Source organism: Thalassophryne amazonica, chromosome 4 (genome assembly GCF_902500255.1).
Source record: "Thalassophryne amazonica chromosome 4, fThaAma1.1, whole genome shotgun sequence".
Lineage (NCBI taxonomy): Eukaryota > Metazoa > Chordata > Actinopteri > Batrachoidiformes > Batrachoididae > Thalassophryne > Thalassophryne amazonica.
Genome location: NC_047106.1, coordinates 111,317,908 through 111,341,868, shown reverse-complemented (window position 1 = coordinate 111,341,868; position 23,961 = coordinate 111,317,908). Strand labels below are relative to the sequence as shown.

Sequence of the window (23,961 nt, the reverse complement as noted above, 5' to 3'; positions counted from 1 at the left end):
TGCATACAACATCATAAAACATGCACACAATATAATAAAATGTGCGCACATTCTCTCCACATGCAAAACATTTTGCAATGACACTTCCAGGGCTCTGTAAAAATACCTGTTTTTACAAATAAAAAAAAATTGGAATATTTTACAAAGCACATTTATCTGGAAACACCAACACACGACACACGTTACATTAATGTGTTGGTTTACATAATGAATGACTGAACCAATCAGTGTTTAGCAGAGGCACATTTTACCCAGAATCCTTTGCAATCTGTCTGTGTTTGTTACAAAACCTCAGAATTAGTGCATTATTCAACATTAAAAGATATATGTTATATTTTAACTTTGTACAAATTACAGAATTGACATTAATGGAGTTATTCTATCGGTATTAATGTTATTTATAAATCAAAACCATAAGTCAGCACTGCTTTATTTTCTAAGACCTCTGCATGACCGGCGCATTGTGATTGGTAGAGAGCTGGGTTTTATGGCTGCTCTCAGCTTGTGTCTGTGCTGGAAGCGATATAGTAAACAAGAGTTTCCAGCAGGAGGCATGATGTTCAAAGACAGAAGTGTGGGCTCATTGTTTGGGTCTGTTGTTGCTTTTTATGCTAACAGAAGCAATCGTGGTGTCAAAACTCAAATTCAGTTTATTAGTAGTTGCAAATGTACCACAGACAATACTGGAATTTATCAGTTATCTGTAGCTTCCGATACATTCTTGGGTGGTTTATCATTTTATCTTTATCAAAGATAACTTTTCAGTTATCTGATTATCTGTTATCGAAGTTAATGTTTTAGTTATCTGTGTCCACCACTGGTCGCTTTGCATAAAAATCATGTTCTTTCAAAATTATGCTCCAAATGGTATGACTTGTTGGCGAAATAGGCCTCCAGGCAGAATGTCTTTTCCTTGGTTGACCAAGACATGTTGGGGAAGATGATTGTTCCAATTTTTTCTATACTTGCTTTTGTTAATCATGTCCCATTTCTACCTTCATTATTGTCCAGGCAAGAGGAAAAAGCAGCGTGTTCCAACAGGAGAATCTGACCATCCTGAGTGAGATTCAGTAGTGGGCACAGCTAACCAAAAAGTTAGCTTCAATAACAGTTAATGAAAAGTTAGCAGATAATAAAGCTAAACCAATAAACCCCTAAAAAATGTAGTGTAAGTTACAGATAACAGCTAAACCTCTAATTTTCAGTATTGATTTCAGAACACTAGCAGCTACTGACACAACGAGCCAGTGCTTCTGTATCAGATTAGCTTTCTCTTAGCAAAAGAAACCTAGCAACCAAGGTAAAAGAGGAGGAGGAAGAATAAAGACAATTTCTCTTTACATCATACACACTTGCTGGAATATCATGCAATTCATCAACAGGTATACAGTTTTAACTTATGGTTAAAATTTTAACCAAACTAATTCCAGACAAGTTATTTAAATTAATGTCATGTCTGGCATTTTATAAAGTGAAAATATCAGCTATATGTTTTAGTTTTAAAGTAATGCACTAATTTTGAAGGTTTGAGTGTTTGGACACACATGCTGCAGTGTATTATGGGTAAAGTTTCATGACAGGAGAAATGCATTGAGACTCTCTGATGATGCTGCAATTTAACCACTGCACACAGACAGCAGCATTAAACTCTTTGTATATTGTGCTTAAAACTCTCGTGAATATATTCTCTGGGTTTATTCACCTTATTCAGCCCTGCCCACTTTTACAACAGAGGCATTTCCCTTTTGTTTTAGGACTTTCGGTGAGCGGTGTTTTCAGTATAGAACAATGGAAGCTATTACACGGGTAGAAACAAAAACCTTTTTGAAAAGCTCAAAGGGAACGACTCTGGCTCACCCATGGGTCACCACAGAGTGGGAGGATGACATGAAAAAGTGGCCCTCGATTATTTTTAACTACTTTGTGTTGTCACTCGGCATGGACGGTTTGGCTGTGAGGAACTACGAGCTCCGCACCGCATATAAAAGCACAATCAAGTTAAAATACTACCTAACAAACAGTACCACCGTAATGCCAAGATTACGTAACATTAATATATGTATGGTGTTATTTCATGCAGTGCTTGGTTGTATCAAATGCCAGAAAATTAGTAAATAAGATAGCAGCTAACGCTACAAACACAGCTTACCCATTTGTCTCACTTGCATCCGCTGTGGCTTCTTCAATGGAGCATTGTAGTCCAACCATTTCTCTGGTAAAGATCCAGTGCTGTGGGTTTTTTCTCCATAAAATGAAAAACAACAGACATAGGGACGTCTGGGTGGATTTTTCAAATTCAGCGCCTTTAGCGAGCACCGGAGATCCTCGTCTTTCAATGGAGGAGGGAACAAGTTAAATATTGGTCCACAGCACTCAGATCTCTACTTTCCATGTTCAAAACATCATTCTGAAAGCGATAGTTTCCTCTTCTTCCAGTTGTTGTGGCACCCAAGAACTGAACAATTAATGCTGCTCATGTTTGGACATTTTTAGCATACTGTGTTCCCACGGTGCTAATCATCGACACAGTTGCAAACCGGAAGTTGCTTGACCAAATGGAGCCGCCCACCCTGAATAAGGTGAATAGACATTGTTATTGTGTTTGTTTTGTGTAAATATGCTCAGGTTGTGTGAGCTGTGATTGTTTCCTGTTCATGACATTCTGGGGGAAAGTGAAGTTTGCTCTTTAATGTCCTGCTTATTGTCCTTTACAACACTGTTTGTCCTCTTTGTTCAGGAGTAATATACATAAGATGTCTGAAATTTGGTTTGCGTTTATTAAATTCTACGCAGATAAAACACAGCAGACACAGATTAGTTAGAATATTTGTTTTAGCACGTTTTCAGGGTCTCGTTCATGGCAGTATTCTCTCTATTGAGATATCACATAATCCTTTGCGTGCCAGAGAGTTGCTGCGGTCTAAACAGCACGGAGATTCCACATGACAACAATTGTAAATGAACATTATAGAACCAAAATGTACATTTTTTATGCTTTTCATCACGTTAATAAGAGGCTGCAGCAACTGTCTGGCACACAAAGGATTATGGATATCTCAATAGGGCGAATACTGCCATGAACACTGCCATTTACTGGCCAGGATATTAAAGAGCAAACTTCACTTTCCCCCAGAATGACATGAACAGGAAACGATCGCAGCTCACACAACCTGAGCATATTTACATAAAACAAACAAAATAACAACGTTTATAAACCCAAAGAATATATTCACGAGAGTTTTAGGCACAATATACAAAGAACTGCTGTTGTCCATGTGGACTGGTTAAAGTGCAGCCTCATCAGAGCTTCTCAATGCATTTCTCCTGCTGTGAAACTTTACCAATAATGCACTGCAGCATGTGTGTCTAAACACTACAGCCTTCAAAATGAGTGCATTACTTTTCACTTTGTAAAATGCCAGACATGGCATTAATTTAAATAACTTGGAATTAGTTATGGTTAAAATTTTAACCATAAGTTAAAACGGTATGCCTGTTGATGAATTAGTTAGTATGGTGTAAAAAGAAAAGATCTTTTTTTCTCTCTCTTTTTCTCATGTACCCAGCTCTTCTTTACTTGTAGAGCATAAAACTGTCTGTCTGCTACAAAAAATTTAACAGGTTGTTGTTGTCCATTCGGCCGCTCCCGTTTTGTGTTCAGGGTCGCTACAGCGGATACAACCAGATCTGCATTGATATTTGCACAAGTTTTACGCCGGATAGCCTTCCTGACACAACTCCAGTGTTACCTGGAGAAACACACACAGCTGCTGGTGTTCCAAAGAGGTCTCCCATGCAAGTACCTACCAGGTCCCGCACTGCGTAGCTTCTGAGATCTGATGGGATCAGGCTTATGCAGAGCAGATCAGCTGCACAAAACATTTAACAGGCAGGTACTAAAATCTTTGATTTCAGACTTCACAAATGTTTTTAACTGTTAAGCTTTATTTATTTTGCCTGCATAAATATGTTAGCGGTCTAAAATTTATCAGACAAAATTTATTGGAAGCTAATTGGTCTGCTAGTGTTTCTCAAAGTTATCTGAAAGCTAATCCGATAATGAAAATGTTAGCTTTGATTATTAGTGATTAGTGGAACTGTGCAACCCACTGGTGAGATTTAGGCTGAAGCTGTGACACAACAAGAGCTGAACCGCGGCCAGCGTGATCAACACAACCGACTGATCCTTGATGACGCCCATGAAGTGAGGGAGGCAGAAGTTGCATTTAATCAAGCATTTCTTGGGGTGCTGGGCCGGCTTGTCCACGTGATGCATGACTGGTGCATGTGACCTGTTTCCCCCATCCCATGACTGGAGCCTGTGTAGACACATGGGATATGTAGCTTTTGTACAACCCTGGCAAAGATTATGGAATCACCAGCCTCGGAGGATGTTCATTCAGTTGTTTAATTTTGTAATTTTGACCCTATGTGTCTTTTTGCAAGGAATGTTTTCACAGTTTTTGCTCTATGGCAAGATGCATTATCATCTTGAGAAATGATTTCATCATCCCCAAACATCCTTTCAATTGATGAGATAAGAAAAGTGTCCAAAATATCAATGTAAACTTGTGCATTTATTGATGATGTAATGACAGCCATCTCCCCAGTGCCTTTACCTGACATGCAGCCCCATATCATCAATGACTGTGGAAATTTACATGTTCTCTTCAGGCAGTCATCTTTATAAATCTCATTGCAACGGCACCAAACAAAAGTTCCAGCATCATCACCTTGTCCAATGCAGATTCGAGATTCATCACTGAATATGACTTTCATCCAGTCATCCACAGTCCATGATTGCTTTTCCTTAGCCCATTGTAACCTTGTTTTTTCTGTTTAGGTGTTAATGATGGCTTTCGTTTAGCTTTTCTGTATGTAAATCCCATTTCCTTTAGGTGGTTTCTTACAGTTCTGTCACAGACGTTGACTCCAGTTTCCTCCCATTCGTTCCTCATTTGTTTTGTTGTGCATTTTCGATTTTTGAGACATATTGCTTTAAGTTTTCTGTCTTGACGCTTTGATGTCTTCTTTGGTCTACCAGTATGTTTGCCTTTAACAACCTTCCCATGTTGTTTGTATTTGGTCCAGAGTTTAGACACAGCTGACTGTGAACAACCAACATCTTTTGCAACATTGCATAATGATTTACCCTCTTTTAAGAGTTTGATAATCCTCTCCTTTGTTTCAATTGACATCTCTCGTGTTGGAGCCATGATTCATGTCAGTCCACTTGGTGCAACAGCTCTCCAATGATTCAAGGATTCAAGGATTCAAAGGATTCAAAGGAATTTTATTGTCATATGCACAGAAGAGCATGTTCCTTGCACAATGAAATGTGTCTACTGCATTTAACCCATCCTAATTGCCAGTAGGAGCAGAAGTCGCCATTAGGCGCCCGGGGACCAGCTCCAGATGTACATCCCTGCCTTGGTCAACAGCAGGGCTGAGCAAACCAAGACCGACCCATAACAAACGACACACACATAACACAACACACATAGGTCGGCCCGGTACATAAACATATATTGAAAAGCAAACACGAGGGAAAAAGGAGAAATAAAAAACCCTCATAGCCGCTGCGTTACACAGCAGCAATGAGGAAAAAAATCCCATCAGCACAGAAAAACAATAATCACACAGACAAAACACGGACACAGGACGACAACCGAGATTTGAAGGACCAGTTTATCAGAACACTCCGGAGGCAGCCTATTTGGCGCTGTCAACGGCCTTGTCCAACAATCCTGGAGGGGGAGGGGCTCAGCCCTGAGCAGTCCACTGTCCACAATCAACGTCAGAGCTGGAGAAGCTGAGGGGAGGGAGATTACCAGGGAGCGAGGCTTAAGTGTTGATCTTCTTGAGGAGGTTTTTTATCACAGTGGCCTTGAAGTGCAGCTGTGTTGGGGAGGCCAAATGAATATCCAGATTAGCAGACGCCTGAAAGATTCCACAGTTCTGAGAACAGAGTGGCTCTCAATGCATCTGAATGTAGAATGTGGTCTTCACAGACGGTCAAAGCGGGTTTCCAGAACTGCAATCTTACCAGAGATGTTTTCCAGCGTGTGGTTAACACCCGCCGACTGCACAGCCACTGCCTTCCAAATCGAATCTATCATGTAGGGCAGCCTGGAAGGCCCAATCAAAGCTGCCTCCACTTTCTTGATTTTCCGGTAAACCAGCGCCATGCCCGCTCCACACAGCAGAAAGCCAGTCACCACCAAGCCAAATATATACAGATCTTCGACGTCCTCCACAGAAAGCATGTAAAGGCACATGACCTGCCATCTCCTCCACGAGTCCATCACGTAACCCATCACATGCGTCCCGGCAGGACAGGTCGGGTCCTCCACCCCCGAATGTCTTGTAGAAAAAATAGCATCAATTGCGTTCAGAGACCACTTTAACAGATCATTTTTGTCGTTTTCCAGAAGAGCAAAGCTGCAGCCTCACAGACAACACGCCACAGAAGCAGGAAAGATAAGGAGGGAGGGAGAAGAGAAAAGTGCGTCCGTCTCGGCCGAGTGCAAGCTGGCAAAAAAAGGTGTGATCACTCCTTTTTAGATGCAGTCTAACAAGCAGATCTGATTTGATGCAGGTGTTAGTTTGGGGATGAAAATTTACAGAGTGATTCCATAATTTATTCCTCAGAATTGAGTGATTCCATATTTTTTTCCTCTGGTCTAAAAAAGTAACAGTTACTGACTGCCACAATTTTTTTTCCTGATTATTATAGTGTTTCTTAAAGCCAGATAGTTTCCATTTGAAATGACTTTAGTTTTGTGTCATGTCTGTGATCTGCTTTTTTCTACAAAATTAAACAACTGAATGAACATCCTCCGAGGCCGGTGATTCCATAATTTTTGCCAGGGGTTGTATATAGTTTGCTGTGTTGCACAGATTTTTTTTGTTCTTCTTTTAGTTGTAATAAACAATTTGACTCATGTGATTGTTTCATAATTTTCTGTCATTTAAGGATGAATCAACAGTAAAAACAAAACAAAAAAAAATTATCATTGATGTTTTGGTGCAACGATGGTTCATTCTTAAGAATTTTCTATCAGGAATTTGCCAGTGCAGAAGACACTACACAATATACCTGTCTGAATCTTTGTAAAGATACTGAAAAACTGACATTTTACCTCATGGTGTTCAACATAAATGAAAAAGTTTAAATAGACACTTCAGTGATAGCGCCAGTATATCAAGGAATTCTGGCTATATGAGATGAGATGTAATATTTTACTACTAACTATTTTATTAGGGTTCATAATTCTGCTGGATGGCTGATACCAAACCAGATGTAACAGCACTCAGATCTCTACTTTCTATGTTCAAAACATCGTTCTGAAAGCGATACGTTTCCTTTTCTTCCAGTTGTTGTGGCACCCACAAACTGAACAATTAATGCTATGTTTGGACACTTCTAGTGTACTGTGTTACCACAGTACACTAGAAGTGTGGCATTCAGATATTTTGGACAACCAGTTTTAGGACCCCCATCACACAGAATGCGCACGAACCAGGCCGACTGAGGCCAACACTGCAACAATGGCCATAATCGAGATGCAGTCAGAAGGGACAGAGGCTCGACCAGCCATATTCGGAATGCTGCCAGATCACATAGAATGTGGGGGGATCCCGTCCCAATTGCCTCGTGCAGGTGCCTGCCCAAACGTATTTGGACAACGTTTGACGACACAGACTGCTGTCAGACGGCACCAAGATCATAAATAATGCACTCAGACTGCCGGACTGACACGGTCAAGTGTCACCCGATGTCCAAACGTCTGGATGTCAAACACAGGTGGGAGCCAATGCTGTGTCCGCCCTTTCCACAGGACCTGCCAGTACTGGACATCAAAGTACAGCAACATATGGACTGGATTCATGCCATATGTGTCAAAGCCAGCACTGGTGTTGCCATTCACTCACCCAAATCACATCCTCACTCGTCCTCACATTCCGTGCTCAATGACTTGAGAGTGCCCGGCAGGAGTGTGTGTTTCACACATGACTGACTGCAGTACCATGGGTATGGACACAGTGCAACGATGTGATGAGCACACGGCAGCCCTTAACACCGGGCTTATGTAGAGATGAGTGATGGGGTGCATTGCATTATGATTCTAATTTAAAATTATGAGGCACTCAAACAGGCAGGGATGCATCCATGAATGAAGCAGCTGGAGGAGAACAGGTGATTGGACTGGCGCGCATGTGCGTGCGTAGACCAGGTGATCAAATCCACACACGAGTGTGTGCTCAGAACAGATGATCAAACCGGCGTGCGGCTGCATGATCCATGCAGCACGTGTGCGTGCTCAGAACAGGTGGCATCATGTCTTGTTCAATATCCAGCCTGTTGTGGAGAGTTGTCATTTTGGAATATATCATTGTGTTGTAGAAATGCAGTGCGGATCTGTCTGTGTGATGGTATTATTTTCCATCACCATGTTACAGATCTCTTGTTTTTGTTGTTCATTGAGAAGTTTTCCTCTGCCACCTGTGCGAGGTTGTCGTCCAATCCTAGACATATAATTGAAAGGACAACACTGTATTACCATTCGTAATGTACAACCCTAATTCCAATGAAGTTGGGATGATGTGTAAAATGTAAATAAAAACAGAATACACTGATTTGCAAATCCTCTTCAACCTATATTCAATTGAATACACCACAAAGACAAGATATTAATGTTCAAAACTGATAGACTTTTTGTTTTTGTGCAAATATTTGCTAATTTTGAAATTGATGCTGAAACACGTTTCGAAAAAGTTGGGATGGGGCAACAAAAGACTGGGAAAGTTGATGAATGCTCAAGGAGCACCTAATTGGAAACAGGTGAGTGTCATTATTGGGCATAAAAGGAGCGTCCCCAAAAGGCACAGCCGTTCACAAGCAAAGATGGGGTGAGGATCACCACTTTGTGAACAACTGCATGAAAAATAGTCCAAACATTTAAGAAAAATGTTTCTCAACATTCAGTTGCAAGGAATTTAGGGATTCCATCATCTACAGTCCATAATATATCAGAAGATTCAGAAAATCTGGAGAAAACCAACAATGAATGCCCGTGACCGTCGATCCCGCAGGTGAAAAAACCGACATCGTGTATAGGATCTTACCACATGGGATCAGGAACACCATCAGTTAACCGCCAGTTAACACAGTTCATCGCTACAAGTGCAAGTTAAAACTCTACCATGCAAAGTGAAAGCCATCCATCAACAACATCCAGAAACGCCGCCGCCTTCTCTGGGCCCGAGCTCATTTGAAATGGACAGACGCAAAGTGGCAAAGTGTGCTGTCTGATGAGTCCACATTTCAAACTGTTTTTGGAAATCATGGACGTCATGTCCTCCAGACAAAAGAGGAAAAAAACCATCCAGATTGTTACCAGCACTAACTTCAAAAGCCAGCATCTGTGATGATATGGGGGTGTGTTAGTGCCCATGGCGTGGGCAACTTACACATGGTGTGATGGCACCATCAATGCTGAAAGGTACATCCAGGTTTTGGAGCAACACATGCTGCCATCCAAGCAACATCTTTTTCAGGGACGTCCCTTCTTATTTCAGCAAGACAATGCCAAGCCACATTCTGCACGTTACAACAGCATAGCTTCATAGTAAGAGTGCGGGTACTAGACTGGCCTGCCTGCAGTCCAGACCTGTTGCCCATTGAAAATGTGTGGCGCATTATGAAGTGCAAAATACGACAATGGAAACCCCGAACTGTTGAACAACTGAAGTTGCACATCAAGCAAGAATGGGAAAGAATTCCACCTACAAAGCTTCAACAATTAGTGTCCTCAGTTCCCAAACACTTATTGAGTGTTGTTAGAAGGAAAGGTGATGTAACACAGTGGTAAACATACCACTGTCCCAGCTTTTTTGAAATGTGTTGCAGGCATCCATTTCAAAATGAGTAAATATTTGCACAAAAACAAAGTTTATCAGTTTGAACATTAAATATTTTGTCTTTTTGGTGTATTAAGTTGAATTTAGGTTGAAGAGGATTTGCAAATCATTGTATTCTGTTTTTATTTATATTTTACACAACGTCCCAACTTCGCTGGAATTGGGGTTGTATATGACCTATAATTCCATCGACTGAGTACATACACTCAATAAACTGATGCATTAGATAAACTCAATTCAATTATGAGCAGGATTTCCATCTAATATATGTAGCCCCAACTCAAATTAAGTGCATACATGCAAGATAATTTAATTTAAATTAGAAATCTAGTGTGTTTAGGTTTATGTTAGTCTCCGACATTATTTTATTGCTTAGAACTTGTAACCAGGCCCATTTTTGCTCCAAGAGACAAGAGGGCTTGTGACCAACAATCCTTGGTTTGAATCTCTGTCAGACAACTCACTAAGGTTCCCTTGAGCAAGGCACTTAATACCAACAGATTTGGGGATGCAAGGCATCATTGTTAAGCACTTTGAGTGTCTGTATCAGATGGAAACGTGTTGTATGGTCAATAAGAGCAGAATTTTAATACTTTTTTAACAAAGCTGAAAGAGCGGTTACTGATGTAACCACTGTTAAAAACAAGTGTTAAACTCTAAAAATTATTTGTGTTGTTTGAGTGCAGTCTTTTTTTCTAGCTTGTAACAGAAAATATTTCAAATGTGGCCATCTACTGACCTCCAAGCTGTTCACTGTGGAGTTTATTCCCTAAAATAAGGTTCAGGGCTCCAACTGTTGCTTTTCCAGTATCTTTCAGAAAAAGCTTCAGCACAGCGAAGATCAGGCTGAATTAATGAAACAAACCAAACCTCTGGTTCATACATCATCATATAGAATTCTGACTTCCTCTTAAGGATTCCAAACTTTATTAGATATTGTGCTGATATTGACTCATGAACATAAACAAAACTTGAAAATGTGTTCAATATTTTGAAATAGAAAAAAAAAAATCCTTGGAAAAATATTCACAGTTAACCTTTTTTGCTTCATATTTAACTGCTTTTCAGCTCTGAGGACAGTGTTGTTGATGGGCCACAAAAAGTAACATTTTAAGTAAATATACAACTCACAACTTATACAACTCAAACATATCCAACTGTCAATCTACATGAAGTAAAAAGCAGCGTTATGATCCTGTTATCACACAGCAGAGTCACGGCTGGTCGTGATAATAGATGTTGTGGTGCCAGTGACTCTTGAGGTACGGCGGTACGGAATATGTGACATTTAGGCCCAATCCCACTTGGTTTTGGGAATTCCTACTGGCCTTCTCTATCAGCTCCATCATTCAATCATTGCAGTGGTCTTTCTCAGCATGAAACCATATTGGTGATCACAGATCTGCACCTCTTTTCTAAAAGCCCCCTGACACTTGCACACTGCCGTACAGGAGAGTAAACTCGTCTCAAACTCATTGTAAACCTTTGTAAACTCAACACGGCTTTGTGGACATGTGCAAAGAAAATTTTGAAATCTTCAAAATCTCCATCACGCATTAATTACGTGAATTTTAAGTGAACATTGGCAAACATTTAAATAAAACTATGTGTGAGTACGAGTGATTGCGTCAGGGCACTGCAAACAAATCAAAAAAACTGTGTGAGTACGAGTCAATGAGTCAGCGCACCGCAAACAATTCAAAAAGACTATGTGTGAGTACGAGTCATTGAGTCATCACACCGCAAACAATTCAAAAAACTATGTGTGAGTACGAGTGATTGCGTCAGTGCACCGCAAACAATTAAAAAAACTGTGTGAGTACAAATCATTGCATCAGCGCACCGCAAACAATTTAAAAAAACTGTGTGAGTACGAATCACTGAGTCAGCACACCGCATCACAGCGCAGCTCGTGAACGATTATTACGAGATGTTAAATCTGTCATAAACGTACTTTTACAGCTGCACACAAGAAGGAATGAACATGCAACTGTTTTACCAAGCTATTACAACATAAATATTACAAATATAACCTTTTTAGATGGTTTCAAATACATTCGCCACCTCATTAAGCACGAGAGAGTGTGTGGTGACAGAGAGAGAGAAAGAGAGGAGAGACAGCAGAGAGAGGGAGAGAGAGGAGAGAGAGAGAGAGAGAGAGAGGAGAAAGGCAGCAGCTGGGTGGTCCTCTGTGATTCTGGAAGCGATTAGAGGCGTTTTCAACAGCCAACTCAGAGAGAAACTGATTAATCCGCTATTAAATAATTATTTATATACGCATCCAGCACACAACACGGGGCATCAAGGGGAACAAAGCGCGGCATGCAGCTGGGAACACAGCGGGTGGGATTGTCACGATGAAGTACAAGTACGCGGATCAAAGTCGTGCATGTGTCAGGGAACCTTAAGCCTAGCTTCTACTACTCTTTCACATCACTTCATGCTGTGACTGTACCTCTGTAGTTATGGCAGCTATGCACATCACACTTGTTCTTAAAAATTGAAACTCGTGCAATTCTTCTCCACTCCTCAGGCATCCTCCCACTTCCCAATGTTTTATTAAATAATCTGGTTAGAAAATCCACTGATGTCTCTTTTAAACATTTCCATGCTTCCAACGGAATGCCATCTGGACCAACTGCCTTTCCACCCTTCCTCCTCTCAAAGCTATCCACTTCATCCTTACTAATCCATTGCACTTTGTGGTTTACTCACTCCACATCAGCCATCCTAACTAGACAAAACAAGTAGATGAAGTAAGACCTTGTTTCACAATGTACTTGATTGAATACTGGAAATATCACATATTTAAAAGCATTGTCATCTCTGTAGATATAATATTGTGCTTGTCAATTAGTCACTGACTTAAACTGTCAGAGGCATTTATCTTGTTGGAATTCCTCAAATGTTTTTTTTTTTTTAAAGAGACTGCATTTATGTACAGGGGTGACTAAGAAGTTTTGAGCCTGACCCAGAAAAAGTAGGCAGTTTGCTCTTTTGCATTTTGAGAAACCAACCGTTTTCTCAGAAATGCAAAGATGGAGAGCCACTGCCTACTTTTTCTGGGTCAGGCACTTCAAATTCACACAGACACACACACACCGATGTCAGGGTGCTGCTCTGCAAGACGTTCAACTGCACACCAAGAGCAGCTTTGGGATTAAGGACCTGGCCCATTGAATAAAAATAATCAACAATTAAACAAAATACAAATAATCTTTAATTGCTCGTGTTGATACAATGGCTTGATCATGATGCAAACAAAAGGAGCAAAGGTAATGGAGTCATGTAACATCACAGTTGAATGCAGCTGGGTTCATATATATATGAACAATAGCAGTACTGGGTTTTTTGTTTTATTTAATGTATTTATTTTAGGAGTCATCACACTATAGTACAGTTGAAAGCAAATCATGACGATAAGACTAGTTCAGCCTGCCATGTTGAAACTTAAGTGTAATTACATTCACAGTGTGAACAGTGTGTGAACAGTCCCCAACCCTCACATTTTTCAAGGCCCAAAATTATCTGGACAGTTGGCTTCTGAACTTTGTCACATACAGCTGTGGTTTCTCTCATTCTTGACCAATAAATGGTTGACACCTGATGTCCAAGAGAGTCCAGTTAAAACAGTTTTTAAAAATTCATAAGCACATTGCATAGTACAGCCATGTCAACTCTGCAGAAGTAACAAGCTTAAGATGCTGTTAGCAGAGACACAATCGTTACTTCTCCAGATACAGCTTTAAATCAGTTGTTAAAAAACAAACCTTCTGGCATTGTGTTTGCCAGAATGCATGTGAGAGACTTCAGCCTAGATTTCATGTCATCTTTTTCAACATCATATTTCTCTATGTTCGTCTATCATGAAGCAGTGATTGGCGAAGCAACAGGCAAAAATTGTCATAAGCACAGTCTAATGTAAACACAGATGTAAAACTTGCAGCCTACACATATTCCTGATGTTTATGAAAGCTGGATGACTTCCTGTCCAAGTCCACGCTATCCTCCATTGGCATGTGTCTGTCTGCCATAACAAATGTGTTATCATAAGGAACGTCCTCCTTTGACCTGCGTTTGCTGAAGCAGAAGAGAAGGATGATCCCAGTAATCAGCAGGACACCAGACGTGGCCCATCCAATGAAGAGCGCTGCGCCCAGCTCCCGTTTCTGAGTCCACCAGCAAAGGGTTAGAAGTTGTTGATGACAGTATGAGCAACCCAGCAGACAGGGATTAGTGTGGTCAGACATGAAAGCAGGTACATGCCTCCTCCTAGGGCCAAGATGATGTTTTTGCACTTTACGTTGTCACTACAGCAGGCGGTCTTCTCAGTCCGCATGCAGTGATGAGCAGAGAGATGACAACCAGGGCAATGGAGACACACATGAACGCCCTGGATGCCTCCCACGCAGCTCACCGCAGTGTTAAACAAAAATTAAGTGAGTGTGGCAATGTGTGTAAATGCTGAGACCAGAGCAGCGCGCACACGCTGAAGTAAAGATATTAGGTGCATGGTGGCTGATAGTGTGTGACATTAACCATTACACACGGTTTCATTGACAATAGTGAACAGTTGTTAAGAAGCACTGTAGTTCCACATCAAGAAAAGAAAGCATATTAATAATAAAATAATAACAAAAACATATTTGAATGCGACATGCCCAAATGTGCCCACGCTGGTTTTGTTCGGACCCAATTACACAGATAAACTATTTAACCACCGCAAGGCAGCCCCCCTTGCGCACCGTGCAGCCTCCAGCCTGGTGCATATTCGCGCATCACACATGATTTGAAACACTGATGGAATGAAAATGTTTCCTACTACAAAAACAAATTCATCATGTGATGCGCCATCATAGCACTATGTGTGCAGTTATAGGTCTGACTGCTAGAGAAACTGGCTCTCACGCAAAATGCGCTGTAATGTTGGAATGTTAGTACTTGGATGACACAGATGATTATGTTCCAAACAGCTGGCATGGCTCAGTGCAAGGTTCACTGGCACACTCCTGACTTATCAGCCAGCTCACACTGAAATGCTCCTGTTGCCATGAAGCGCAGTGTGGTCAGCACCTGTTTGTGGCACAGACAACCCCTGGGTCCTCACCGTACTACACTCTAGGGCCGACCGCAGCTCTGCTCTAGTGACAGTGGCCTTGGTAATGAAATTGGCTTATGAGCCAGTTTTCGTCATTTCCAAGTAAATCTTCGCATTCACAGAACACACTCACGTCGGATGCACCATTTGCAAGGTCTTCTAACAATCCTAACGCAGCCACTGTTAGTGTCATTTTACACATCACGTGCACATGCTTTTATATCCATATAAATTGCACATAGGTGTGTTAAATGTTCATCAGTGTGTCTGTGATGTGCACATCACTCTGACTTCATGTTTTCACACTGTTACCGGTTCTCAGCATCACCTCCATGTGTTAGAGATGGCACAATAGCTGTAAAATATGCGTACGCCAACCAGAATTTTTGCGTGATGCACTGCCATTTCAAAGTTCAAAGTTATTTATTAGTCGTCTCCTTTCGGAGAAATTTAGTTTGGTGCATGAGGGGGCTCACCTGCACAGACAATAAAAACAGGACCAGCCTTTCACAATAAAAGCCACAAAAATAAATATCACCAACAATAAAATAACATAAATAACCAAAAATAACCTTAAAAATCGCTATAATCAACCCAATTATACTACTAAAACCACACAGCCATTTACCACTTGCCATACAACTGAAAAATGTGCAAAATGTTTCCTATGACATAAGTACAATTTATGCTTGTTCATTAATAAGCTTAATAGACAACGGAACAAATGAGTGTTTGTACCAATTACATTTGCACAAAGGAACACAATATCTCTTTCCCGAGTTTAACAAGGTGTAGTCTAAGTGCAGAACATGTGAGCTGTCCATTAAGACGTTTTTTGCTTGTGTAATGGTTGCTCTGTCAGAGAGTTCTTGAAAACTGGGAGGAGTGTGGCCCATGATCTTACCTGCAGTCTTTATAGGGGCATGGATCTGTGCTTTCAATTTGACTGGAAGGTTCCCAGATCAGCCAGTGATACCATAGCGGAAAATGGACTCAATTGTAGCTCTGTAAAAGATTAGCAGAATGTTCTTGCAGACCCGAATAAACGGAGTCTGCGCAGAAAGTGCAACCGTTGGTGAATTCTGACACTGACAGAAGTAACGTGTCTGCCAGCTTAAGTTACTATCAATGTAAACACCAAGATATTTGTAAGAGGTCACCTGTTTAATTGTGAGGTTGTTTATGACAACAGGACTATGGTCACCGGCTGATCTGGGATCCAGCATCATCTCCACCGTCTTGTTTGTATTAATCTGGAGTTTATGGTTGTCACACCAAACCACAAACTCCACGGTCATTTCAGTTTTGATACATCTGAATGTGAGCGTGGAGACGGGCGTACGCCATGTTTTTGTGCATACACATGCTTTGTATATGAGGCCATGGTGTTTTTTTTTTTTTTTGGTATCTGCTCAGGAGAGGTTCCAAGCGAGCCAAGCTGATACTAAAATGTGACGTCAACGGGCTGCCGGCCACTGATTGGTCAGAGAGTGTCTATACTGCAGGAATTATGAGCACGTTTTCTGAAAAAAGAATCAAATACACCATTTTTAAATAGTCGCAACAGCGTTACAGCAACCATGCATTTCTTTCGTTTCACAAGAGTTTTGTTACTCACACATAACCACACCATGGTCAATGAATGAGTTGTGGATGTTTCGGTGTTTGGTGTTGGAGGAGAGAAAACAGAGAGCAGGACGAAACGACCCGAATGAGAAAGATCTCCCAGCTTTTGGCCACTCATGGGTACCACTGGACATTCTAGCAATGCAAAGTTGAAAATGCTTAAAAGTGATTACAGGACCATCAAGGACCACAACAGCTGGATTGGGTCAGACTGTAAGGGCTGGAAATGGTTTGACCACAGGAACACCATTTACAGACACCAACCGGCGAGCAACGGGAGTCACGGTGACCTCGACTCGGCCACAGCTTTCTTGGACGCGAGGATGGTAAGTGTTTTTTAGTCTGTAGTCTGCTGGAAAGCATCGTTTAATGTTAGTTATCCCATTGGTGGGAAGCGTACTTTAACAAACAAGGATATTTTGAGTCTAAACTTGTGTTAAAGTACATCATTGTCTTATGTATGCAGACACAGTAAACTCGCTAGTTAGCGTTGATTGCTAACTAGTGAGCTAACTAACGCAGTGCTCCGCTTGAAAGTATTAACATCTAACAAAACACCACACCTAAAGTCATCATATCAACAATGAACATGTACATCTGACTAATTTAGTGCCATTACTGTGGGTTTTTTTTTAACATGTCGCCATTTTGTGTTGTGTTTTTAATGAAGGTGTGTGCTTTTACTGAACAATCCACTTCCATAAGCGAGGAGGGTTTGGCCATTGCCCTCAGAGATGACTAGCCAAGCTCCCCTGCCCCGTCACGAGCTTCAGTACCAGCTTCAACATCTAGAACATCACCACCACACAGCAACGTGTTATCACTGGTAATAGTGCAGCAGATAAGCAAAGGAACACTTCAGTTAATGATGCAAGCAAGAAATTTGCACAATAGCTCAGTAAATCAAATCAAATCAATTTTATTTATATAGCGCCAAATCACAACAAACAGTTGCCCCAAGGCGCTTTATATTGTAAGGCAAAAGCCATACAATAATTACAGAAAAACCCCAACGGTCACAACGACCCCCTATGAGCAAGCACTTGGCGACAGTGGGAAGGAAAACTCCCTTTTAACAGGAAGAAACCTCCAGCAGAACCAGGCTCAGGGAGGAGCAGTCTTCTGGGACTGGTTGGGGCTGAGGGAGAGAATCAGGAAAAAGACATGCTGTGGAAGAGAGCAGAGATCAATCACTAATGATTAAAAGCAGAGTGGTGCATACAGAGCAAAAAGAGGTGAATAAAAAGAAACACTGCATCATGGGAAACCAGCCTAGAAGAAATAAATGCATGAATTAGCTTTTCAGCATCACTCTGAGATAAGACCTTTCTAATTTTAGAGATATTGCGCAAATGCAAAAAAGCAGTCCTACATATTTGTTTAATATGCGCTTTGAATGACATATCCTGATCAAAATGACTCCAAGATTTCTCACAGTATTACTAGAGGTCAGGGTAATGCCATCCAGAGTAAGGATCTGGTTAGACACCATGTTTCTAAGATTTGTGGGGCCAAGTACAATAACTTCAGTTTTATCAGAATTTAAAAGCAGGAAATTAGAGGTCATCCATGTCTTTATGTCTGAAAGACATTCCTGCAGTTTAACTAATTGGTGTGTGTCCTCTGGCTTCATAGATAGATAAAGCTGGGTATCATCTGCGTAACAGTGAAAATTTAAGCAATGCTTTCTAATAACACTGCCTAAGGGAAGCATGTATAAAGTGAATAAAATCGGTCCTAGCACAGAACCTTGTGTAACTCCATAATTAACCTTAGTCCGTGAAGAAGACTCCCCATTTACATGAACAAATTGTAATCTATTAGATAAATATGATTTAAACCACTGCAGCGCAGTGCCTTTAATACCTATGGCATGCTCTAATCTCTGTAGTAAAATTTTATGGTCAACAGTATCAAAAGCTGCACTGAGGTCTAACAGGACGAGCACAGAGATGAGTCCTCTGTCTGAGGCCATAAGAAGATCATTTGTAACCTTCACTAATGCTGTTTCTGTACTATGTCTTTGGGATGGTTATGAATAATTTTTTCTCTAATAGTTAAAATGTTATTTGCAAAGAAAGTCATGAAGTCATTACTAGTTAAAGTTAAAGGAATACTCGGCTCAATAGAGCTCTGACTCTTTGTCAGCCTGGCTACAGTGCTGAAAAGAAACCTGGGGTTGTTCTTATTTTCTTCAAATAGTGATGAATAGTAAGATGTCCTAGCTTTACAGAGGGCTTTTTTTATAGAGCAACAGACTCTTTTTCCAGGCTAGATGAAGATCTTCTAAATTAGTGAGATGCCATTTCCTCTCCAGCTTAGGGGTTATCTGCTTTAAGCTGCGAGTTTGTGGGTTAAACCACGGAGTCAGGCACTTCTGATTTAAGGCTCTCTTTTTCAGAGGAGCTACAGCATCCAAAGTTGTGCTCAATGAGGATGTAAAGCTATTGACGAGATAATCTATCTCACTCACAGAGTTTAGGTAGCTACTCTGCACTGTGTTGGTATATGGCATTGAAGAACATAACAAAGAAGGAATCATATCCATAAACCTAGTTACAAGGCTTTCAGAAAGACTTCTACTGTAATGAAACTTATTCCCCACTGCTGGGTAGTCCATTAAAGTAAATGTAAATGTTATTAAAATGATCAGACAAAAAAGGGGTTTCAGGGAATACTGTTAAGTCTTCAATTTCTATGCCATATGTCAGAACAAGATCTAAAATGTGGCTAAGGTGGTGGGTGGGCTCATTTACATTTTGAGCGAAGCCAACTGAGTCTAATAATAGATTAAATGCAGTGTTGAGGCTGTCATTCTCAGCATCTATGTGGATGTTAAAATCACCCGCTATAATTATCTTATCTGAGCTAAGCACTAAGTCAGACAAAAGGTCTGAAAAATCACAAAGAAACTCACAGTAACGACCAGGTGGACGATAGATAATAACAAATAAAACTGGTTTTTGAGACTTCCAATTTGGATGGACAAGACTAAGAGTCAAGCTTTCAAATGAATTAAAGCTCTGTCTGGGTCTTTGATTAATTAATAAGCTGGAGTGCAAGATTGCTGCTACTCCTCCTCCTCAACCCGTGCTTTGAGCATTTTGACAGTTAGTGTGACTCGGGGGTGTTGACTCATTTAAACTAACATATTCATCCTGCTGTAACCAGGTTTCTGTAAGGCAGAATAAATCAATATGTTGATCAATTATTATCATTTACTAACAGGGACTTAGAAGAGAGGATCTAATGTTTAATAGACCACATTTAACTGTTTTAGTCTGTGGTGCAGTTGAAGGTGCTATATTATTTTTTCTTTTGGAATTTTTATGCTTAAATAGATTTTTACTGGTTATTGGTGGTCTGGGAGCACACATCTCTACAGGGATGGGGTATTGGGGGGATGGCAGGGGGAGAGAAGCTGCAGAGAGGTGTGTAAGACTACAACTCTGCAGTAGAACCTTCTCTTTCAAAAAGTTTGGGTACCCACAAAAAATTTCAAGATGGCTGCCATTTTCAAGACGGCCGCCGGCTATACTAATTTATGATGATTTCTGCACACAATGGATGAAACAAATGCACCATTTCTACGCTAAAGTGTGTTTTTGGGCTTGTACAATAGTTAAAATCATTAACAGTATAAGAAATCATTTTGAAAAGCATATCATTCAAATTGCCGGGGCAAAATCGTCTTTTTAGCAATTATGATTTCAAGCTATAAATCTGAAAATTTCTGATGTATCTGCATATCTCACATAAGGTTTTATCAGAATAAAAAAAAATAGAATTAGGACACATCATAATACCTGTATATGTATACCTCAAATCATGTGTACATGCAAATTCCTCTTTCATATGTGTTTCTAGATATATATAGAAATAAAAACGTACCTACAAATATAGACTCAGACTCAGTATTGGAAGTGAGTTTGAGGCAATTGCATTTCCATTCAGATGTATACGAGGGTAGGCTGAAAATTTCTAAGGCTCCCCATGAAGGAGTAATGCATTAACTGCATTATAGTGAGCCTTAGAACTTTTCAGCCTTCCCTCGTATTTGTTGATCTGTACTGTAGTGATAGACACAATTTTCTGACAAAAAATATATAAATAAAGAAACTTTTGACCATCTGCTACAATGATACATTGCTTATATTGCAAAGAATTCGACAAGATAAAGAAAGCTTTGGCAGTTCCTAAGAAAAAAGAGGATCTCCAAACAAGTGACTCAGAATTAGAAAAGGATCAATACAAATTGTGAGGCACATCATAAAAACGTAGATACATGGCTATCGAAACGAGATTGTGAGGCTACCTACACATCACACTTGTTAACTACACAAACCTGTGCAGAGAAGCCCAAGTCTGTAGCACTTACACCTGCCACTACAGCGCGACTTACAGCCACACTTTGTCAGCTGTTCACAAGCTCTTTGCTATTGGGAATTGGCAGTCCAGAAGACTATGGATGGTTGCTGGACCTGCCATACATGAGAAACCACAAACCTCTGCAGGATATGAACTCATCTCTTCGAATCACTGAGGGGTACTGGCTCAGTTTGGAGAAGACTGTGGTGGCCTCGGGAATATATCCCATGTCTGCCAAACTGTCTTCTTGCCCTTGTTTCTGAAGGCTGAGACATTTTCTGTGGTATTTTGCTATGTTTTCTCTCAATGTTGCCTCTATGCCACTGCCTTCATCCAGCCTTGCTGGGTCAAAGGTGATTGGCATTTCACACCGATTTCCTGGAACAATGGCACATTTTCTTGCAATCATCACATATCCATCCTGCTCTGGATCATGATGCACAGAAGCTAAGGGTGAAATAAGAGCTTCCTTTTTATTGTCTTAACAAAGACAGCAAAGACAGCATTTGCTCCAGTCAGTTTCCTTTCTGCTTGGGAAAGAACTTGCCATTTTGAGCACTTGACAAAGGCCGAGGGGGCTATCCTTTACCACCTTTGTCAAGTATGCACATTGATGTATGGGATACAACTAGGTTCGGTTACCCTACACCTAGTCCGATCATTCATCCAATGTCATTTAAGTCCCGTGTGATCTGTAGACCATCTGGGTAAGTACATGGTAACCCATGTATAGCCCCCTCACCCTTGGCTCGGCTCTCCCGCGCTGGCACACCATATCAATTCAGGTGCGGCTGTCTAACTAAATCTACCAACTACTTTCTACTAGCTAATTGATTTGGGGCTGCTAGACAGCATTTGGGACACTATTCTATGCTAACTACACTACAACTAGCGCTAGCATACCATTTTGTTGTTAGTAATACTAAGTATGGCATTAGTAAAGCAAGATTAGCTGACACTGAACCCCATGCTGAGTTGAACAGCAGTGAAGTCACCAGTGTGCCCTGGTTGTGCATTGACTTTCACTCTTTTAAATATAATACAAAATCAGCAACTTCACACCAAACTGAATTGTAAACCAATTGTGTGTGACATATTAATGAAATGAACACTTCTGCATGACATAAAAACATCGCCAAGAGCCTTGTAAATCATTCATGTGTTCTGATCGGAAAATGGCTGCCATATTTGTGTATACCTGTAAAATCTATATACTATATTAACCAGTATACAAATATCCAGCATATATTTGCTTGGGGATGTAGATTAAGCAAATAAAACCAATACAAATGCTTAGAAACATGACAAAAGTTGTAAGATATGGAAAGTCGACTGGTGGCCATCTTGAAAAATAGCGGCCATCTTGAAATTTTGACTGGGTACCCAATGAATTTTCACAAGTACACTATGGGGAATATCTGCCAGTTTTTTTTGCTTGCATCATTAACTGAAGTGTTCTAGTGAAAAACTGAACGTATTCGCTGCACTATAAGAATAAATGTAGCTTTTCATCATGTAGCTTTTAATTCCAAATGTATTTCCCAAATCTCACTCACTCACTCATCTTCAAGCGCTTAATCCAATCAAGGGTCACGGAGGGCTGGAGCCCATCCCAGCAGTCATAGAGCGCAAGGCAGGTACACCCAGGACAGGACGGCAATCTGTCTGTTCATTCGCCTTATTGACGTATCCCATAATCCCTTCGGTGCCAGAGAGTCGCTGCAGTCAAACAACATAGAGAATCAACACAATGACAGTTGTAAGTTAATATTATACTACAAAAATGTATTTTTTTATGCTTTTCATCACATTAATAAGAGACTGCATGCATGATACCCTGAAAACTTGCTAAACAATTATAATAAATAATCAGTGTCTGTTACATTTAATTTGCATGGAATTTAATAAATGCAAACCGTATTTCAGACATATTACTTGTATATATATTAGTCTTGAACAAAGAGGACAAACAGTGTTGTAAAGAACAATAATCAAGACGTTAAAGAGCAAACTTCACTTTCCCCCAGAACGACATGATCACGAAGCGATTGTAGCTCACAGCAGCTCCCATTGAAAATAACGGAGAGACAGCCTGTGATTCTCGCATGTTTACATAAAACAAATGCAATAACAATGTCTGTAAACCCAGAGAATATATTCACGAGAGTTTAAAATAGTTTTATGTTGCGATGTTAATGGTGTTGTCTGTGTGTAGCAGTTTAAGTGCAGCGTGATCAGAGCATCTCAATGCAATTCTCAATGTTACTGAGATCTCGCAGCTTGGCGACCTCTCAGAGGTTTTGCGGGATTTGAAACGTCAATAGGGTGAAAGGCCAACATTTATGTGTCAAGACAATATTGAGTGCATGTTTTACAATATAATAAAACGTGCGCACAACATCATAAAACATGCATACAACATCATAAAACATGCACACAATATAATAAATGTGCGCACATTCTCTCCACATGCAAAACATTTTGCAATGACACTTCCAGGGCTCTGTAAAAATACCTGTTTTTACAAATAAAAAAAAATTGGAATATTTTACAAAGCACATTTATCTGGAAACACCAACACACGACACACGTTACATTAATGTGTTGGTTTACATAATGAATGACTGAACCAATCAGTGTTTAGCAGAGGCACATTTTACCCAGAATCCTTTGCAATCTGTCTGTGTTTGTTACAAAACTCAGAATTAGTGCATTATTCAACATTAAAAGATATATGTTATATTTTAACTTTGTACAAATTACAGAATTGACATTAATGGAGTTATTCTATCGGTATTAATGTTATTTATAAATCAAAACCATAAGTCAGCACTGCTTTATTTTCTAAGACCTCTGCATGACCGGCGCATTGTGATTGGTAGAGAGCTGGGTTTTATGGCTGCTCTCAGCTTGTGTCTGTGCTGGAAGCGATATAGTAAACAAGA

At 40.3% G+C, this 23,961-nt stretch overlaps 1 pseudogene; it reads right to left on the bottom strand.

The window, feature by feature from the left end:
- Nucleotides 1–13,126: 13,126 nt before the first annotated feature.
- LOC117509016 lies at nt 13,127–21,380 on the bottom strand (annotated as a pseudogene).
- Nucleotides 21,381–23,961: the final 2,581 nt, after the last annotated feature.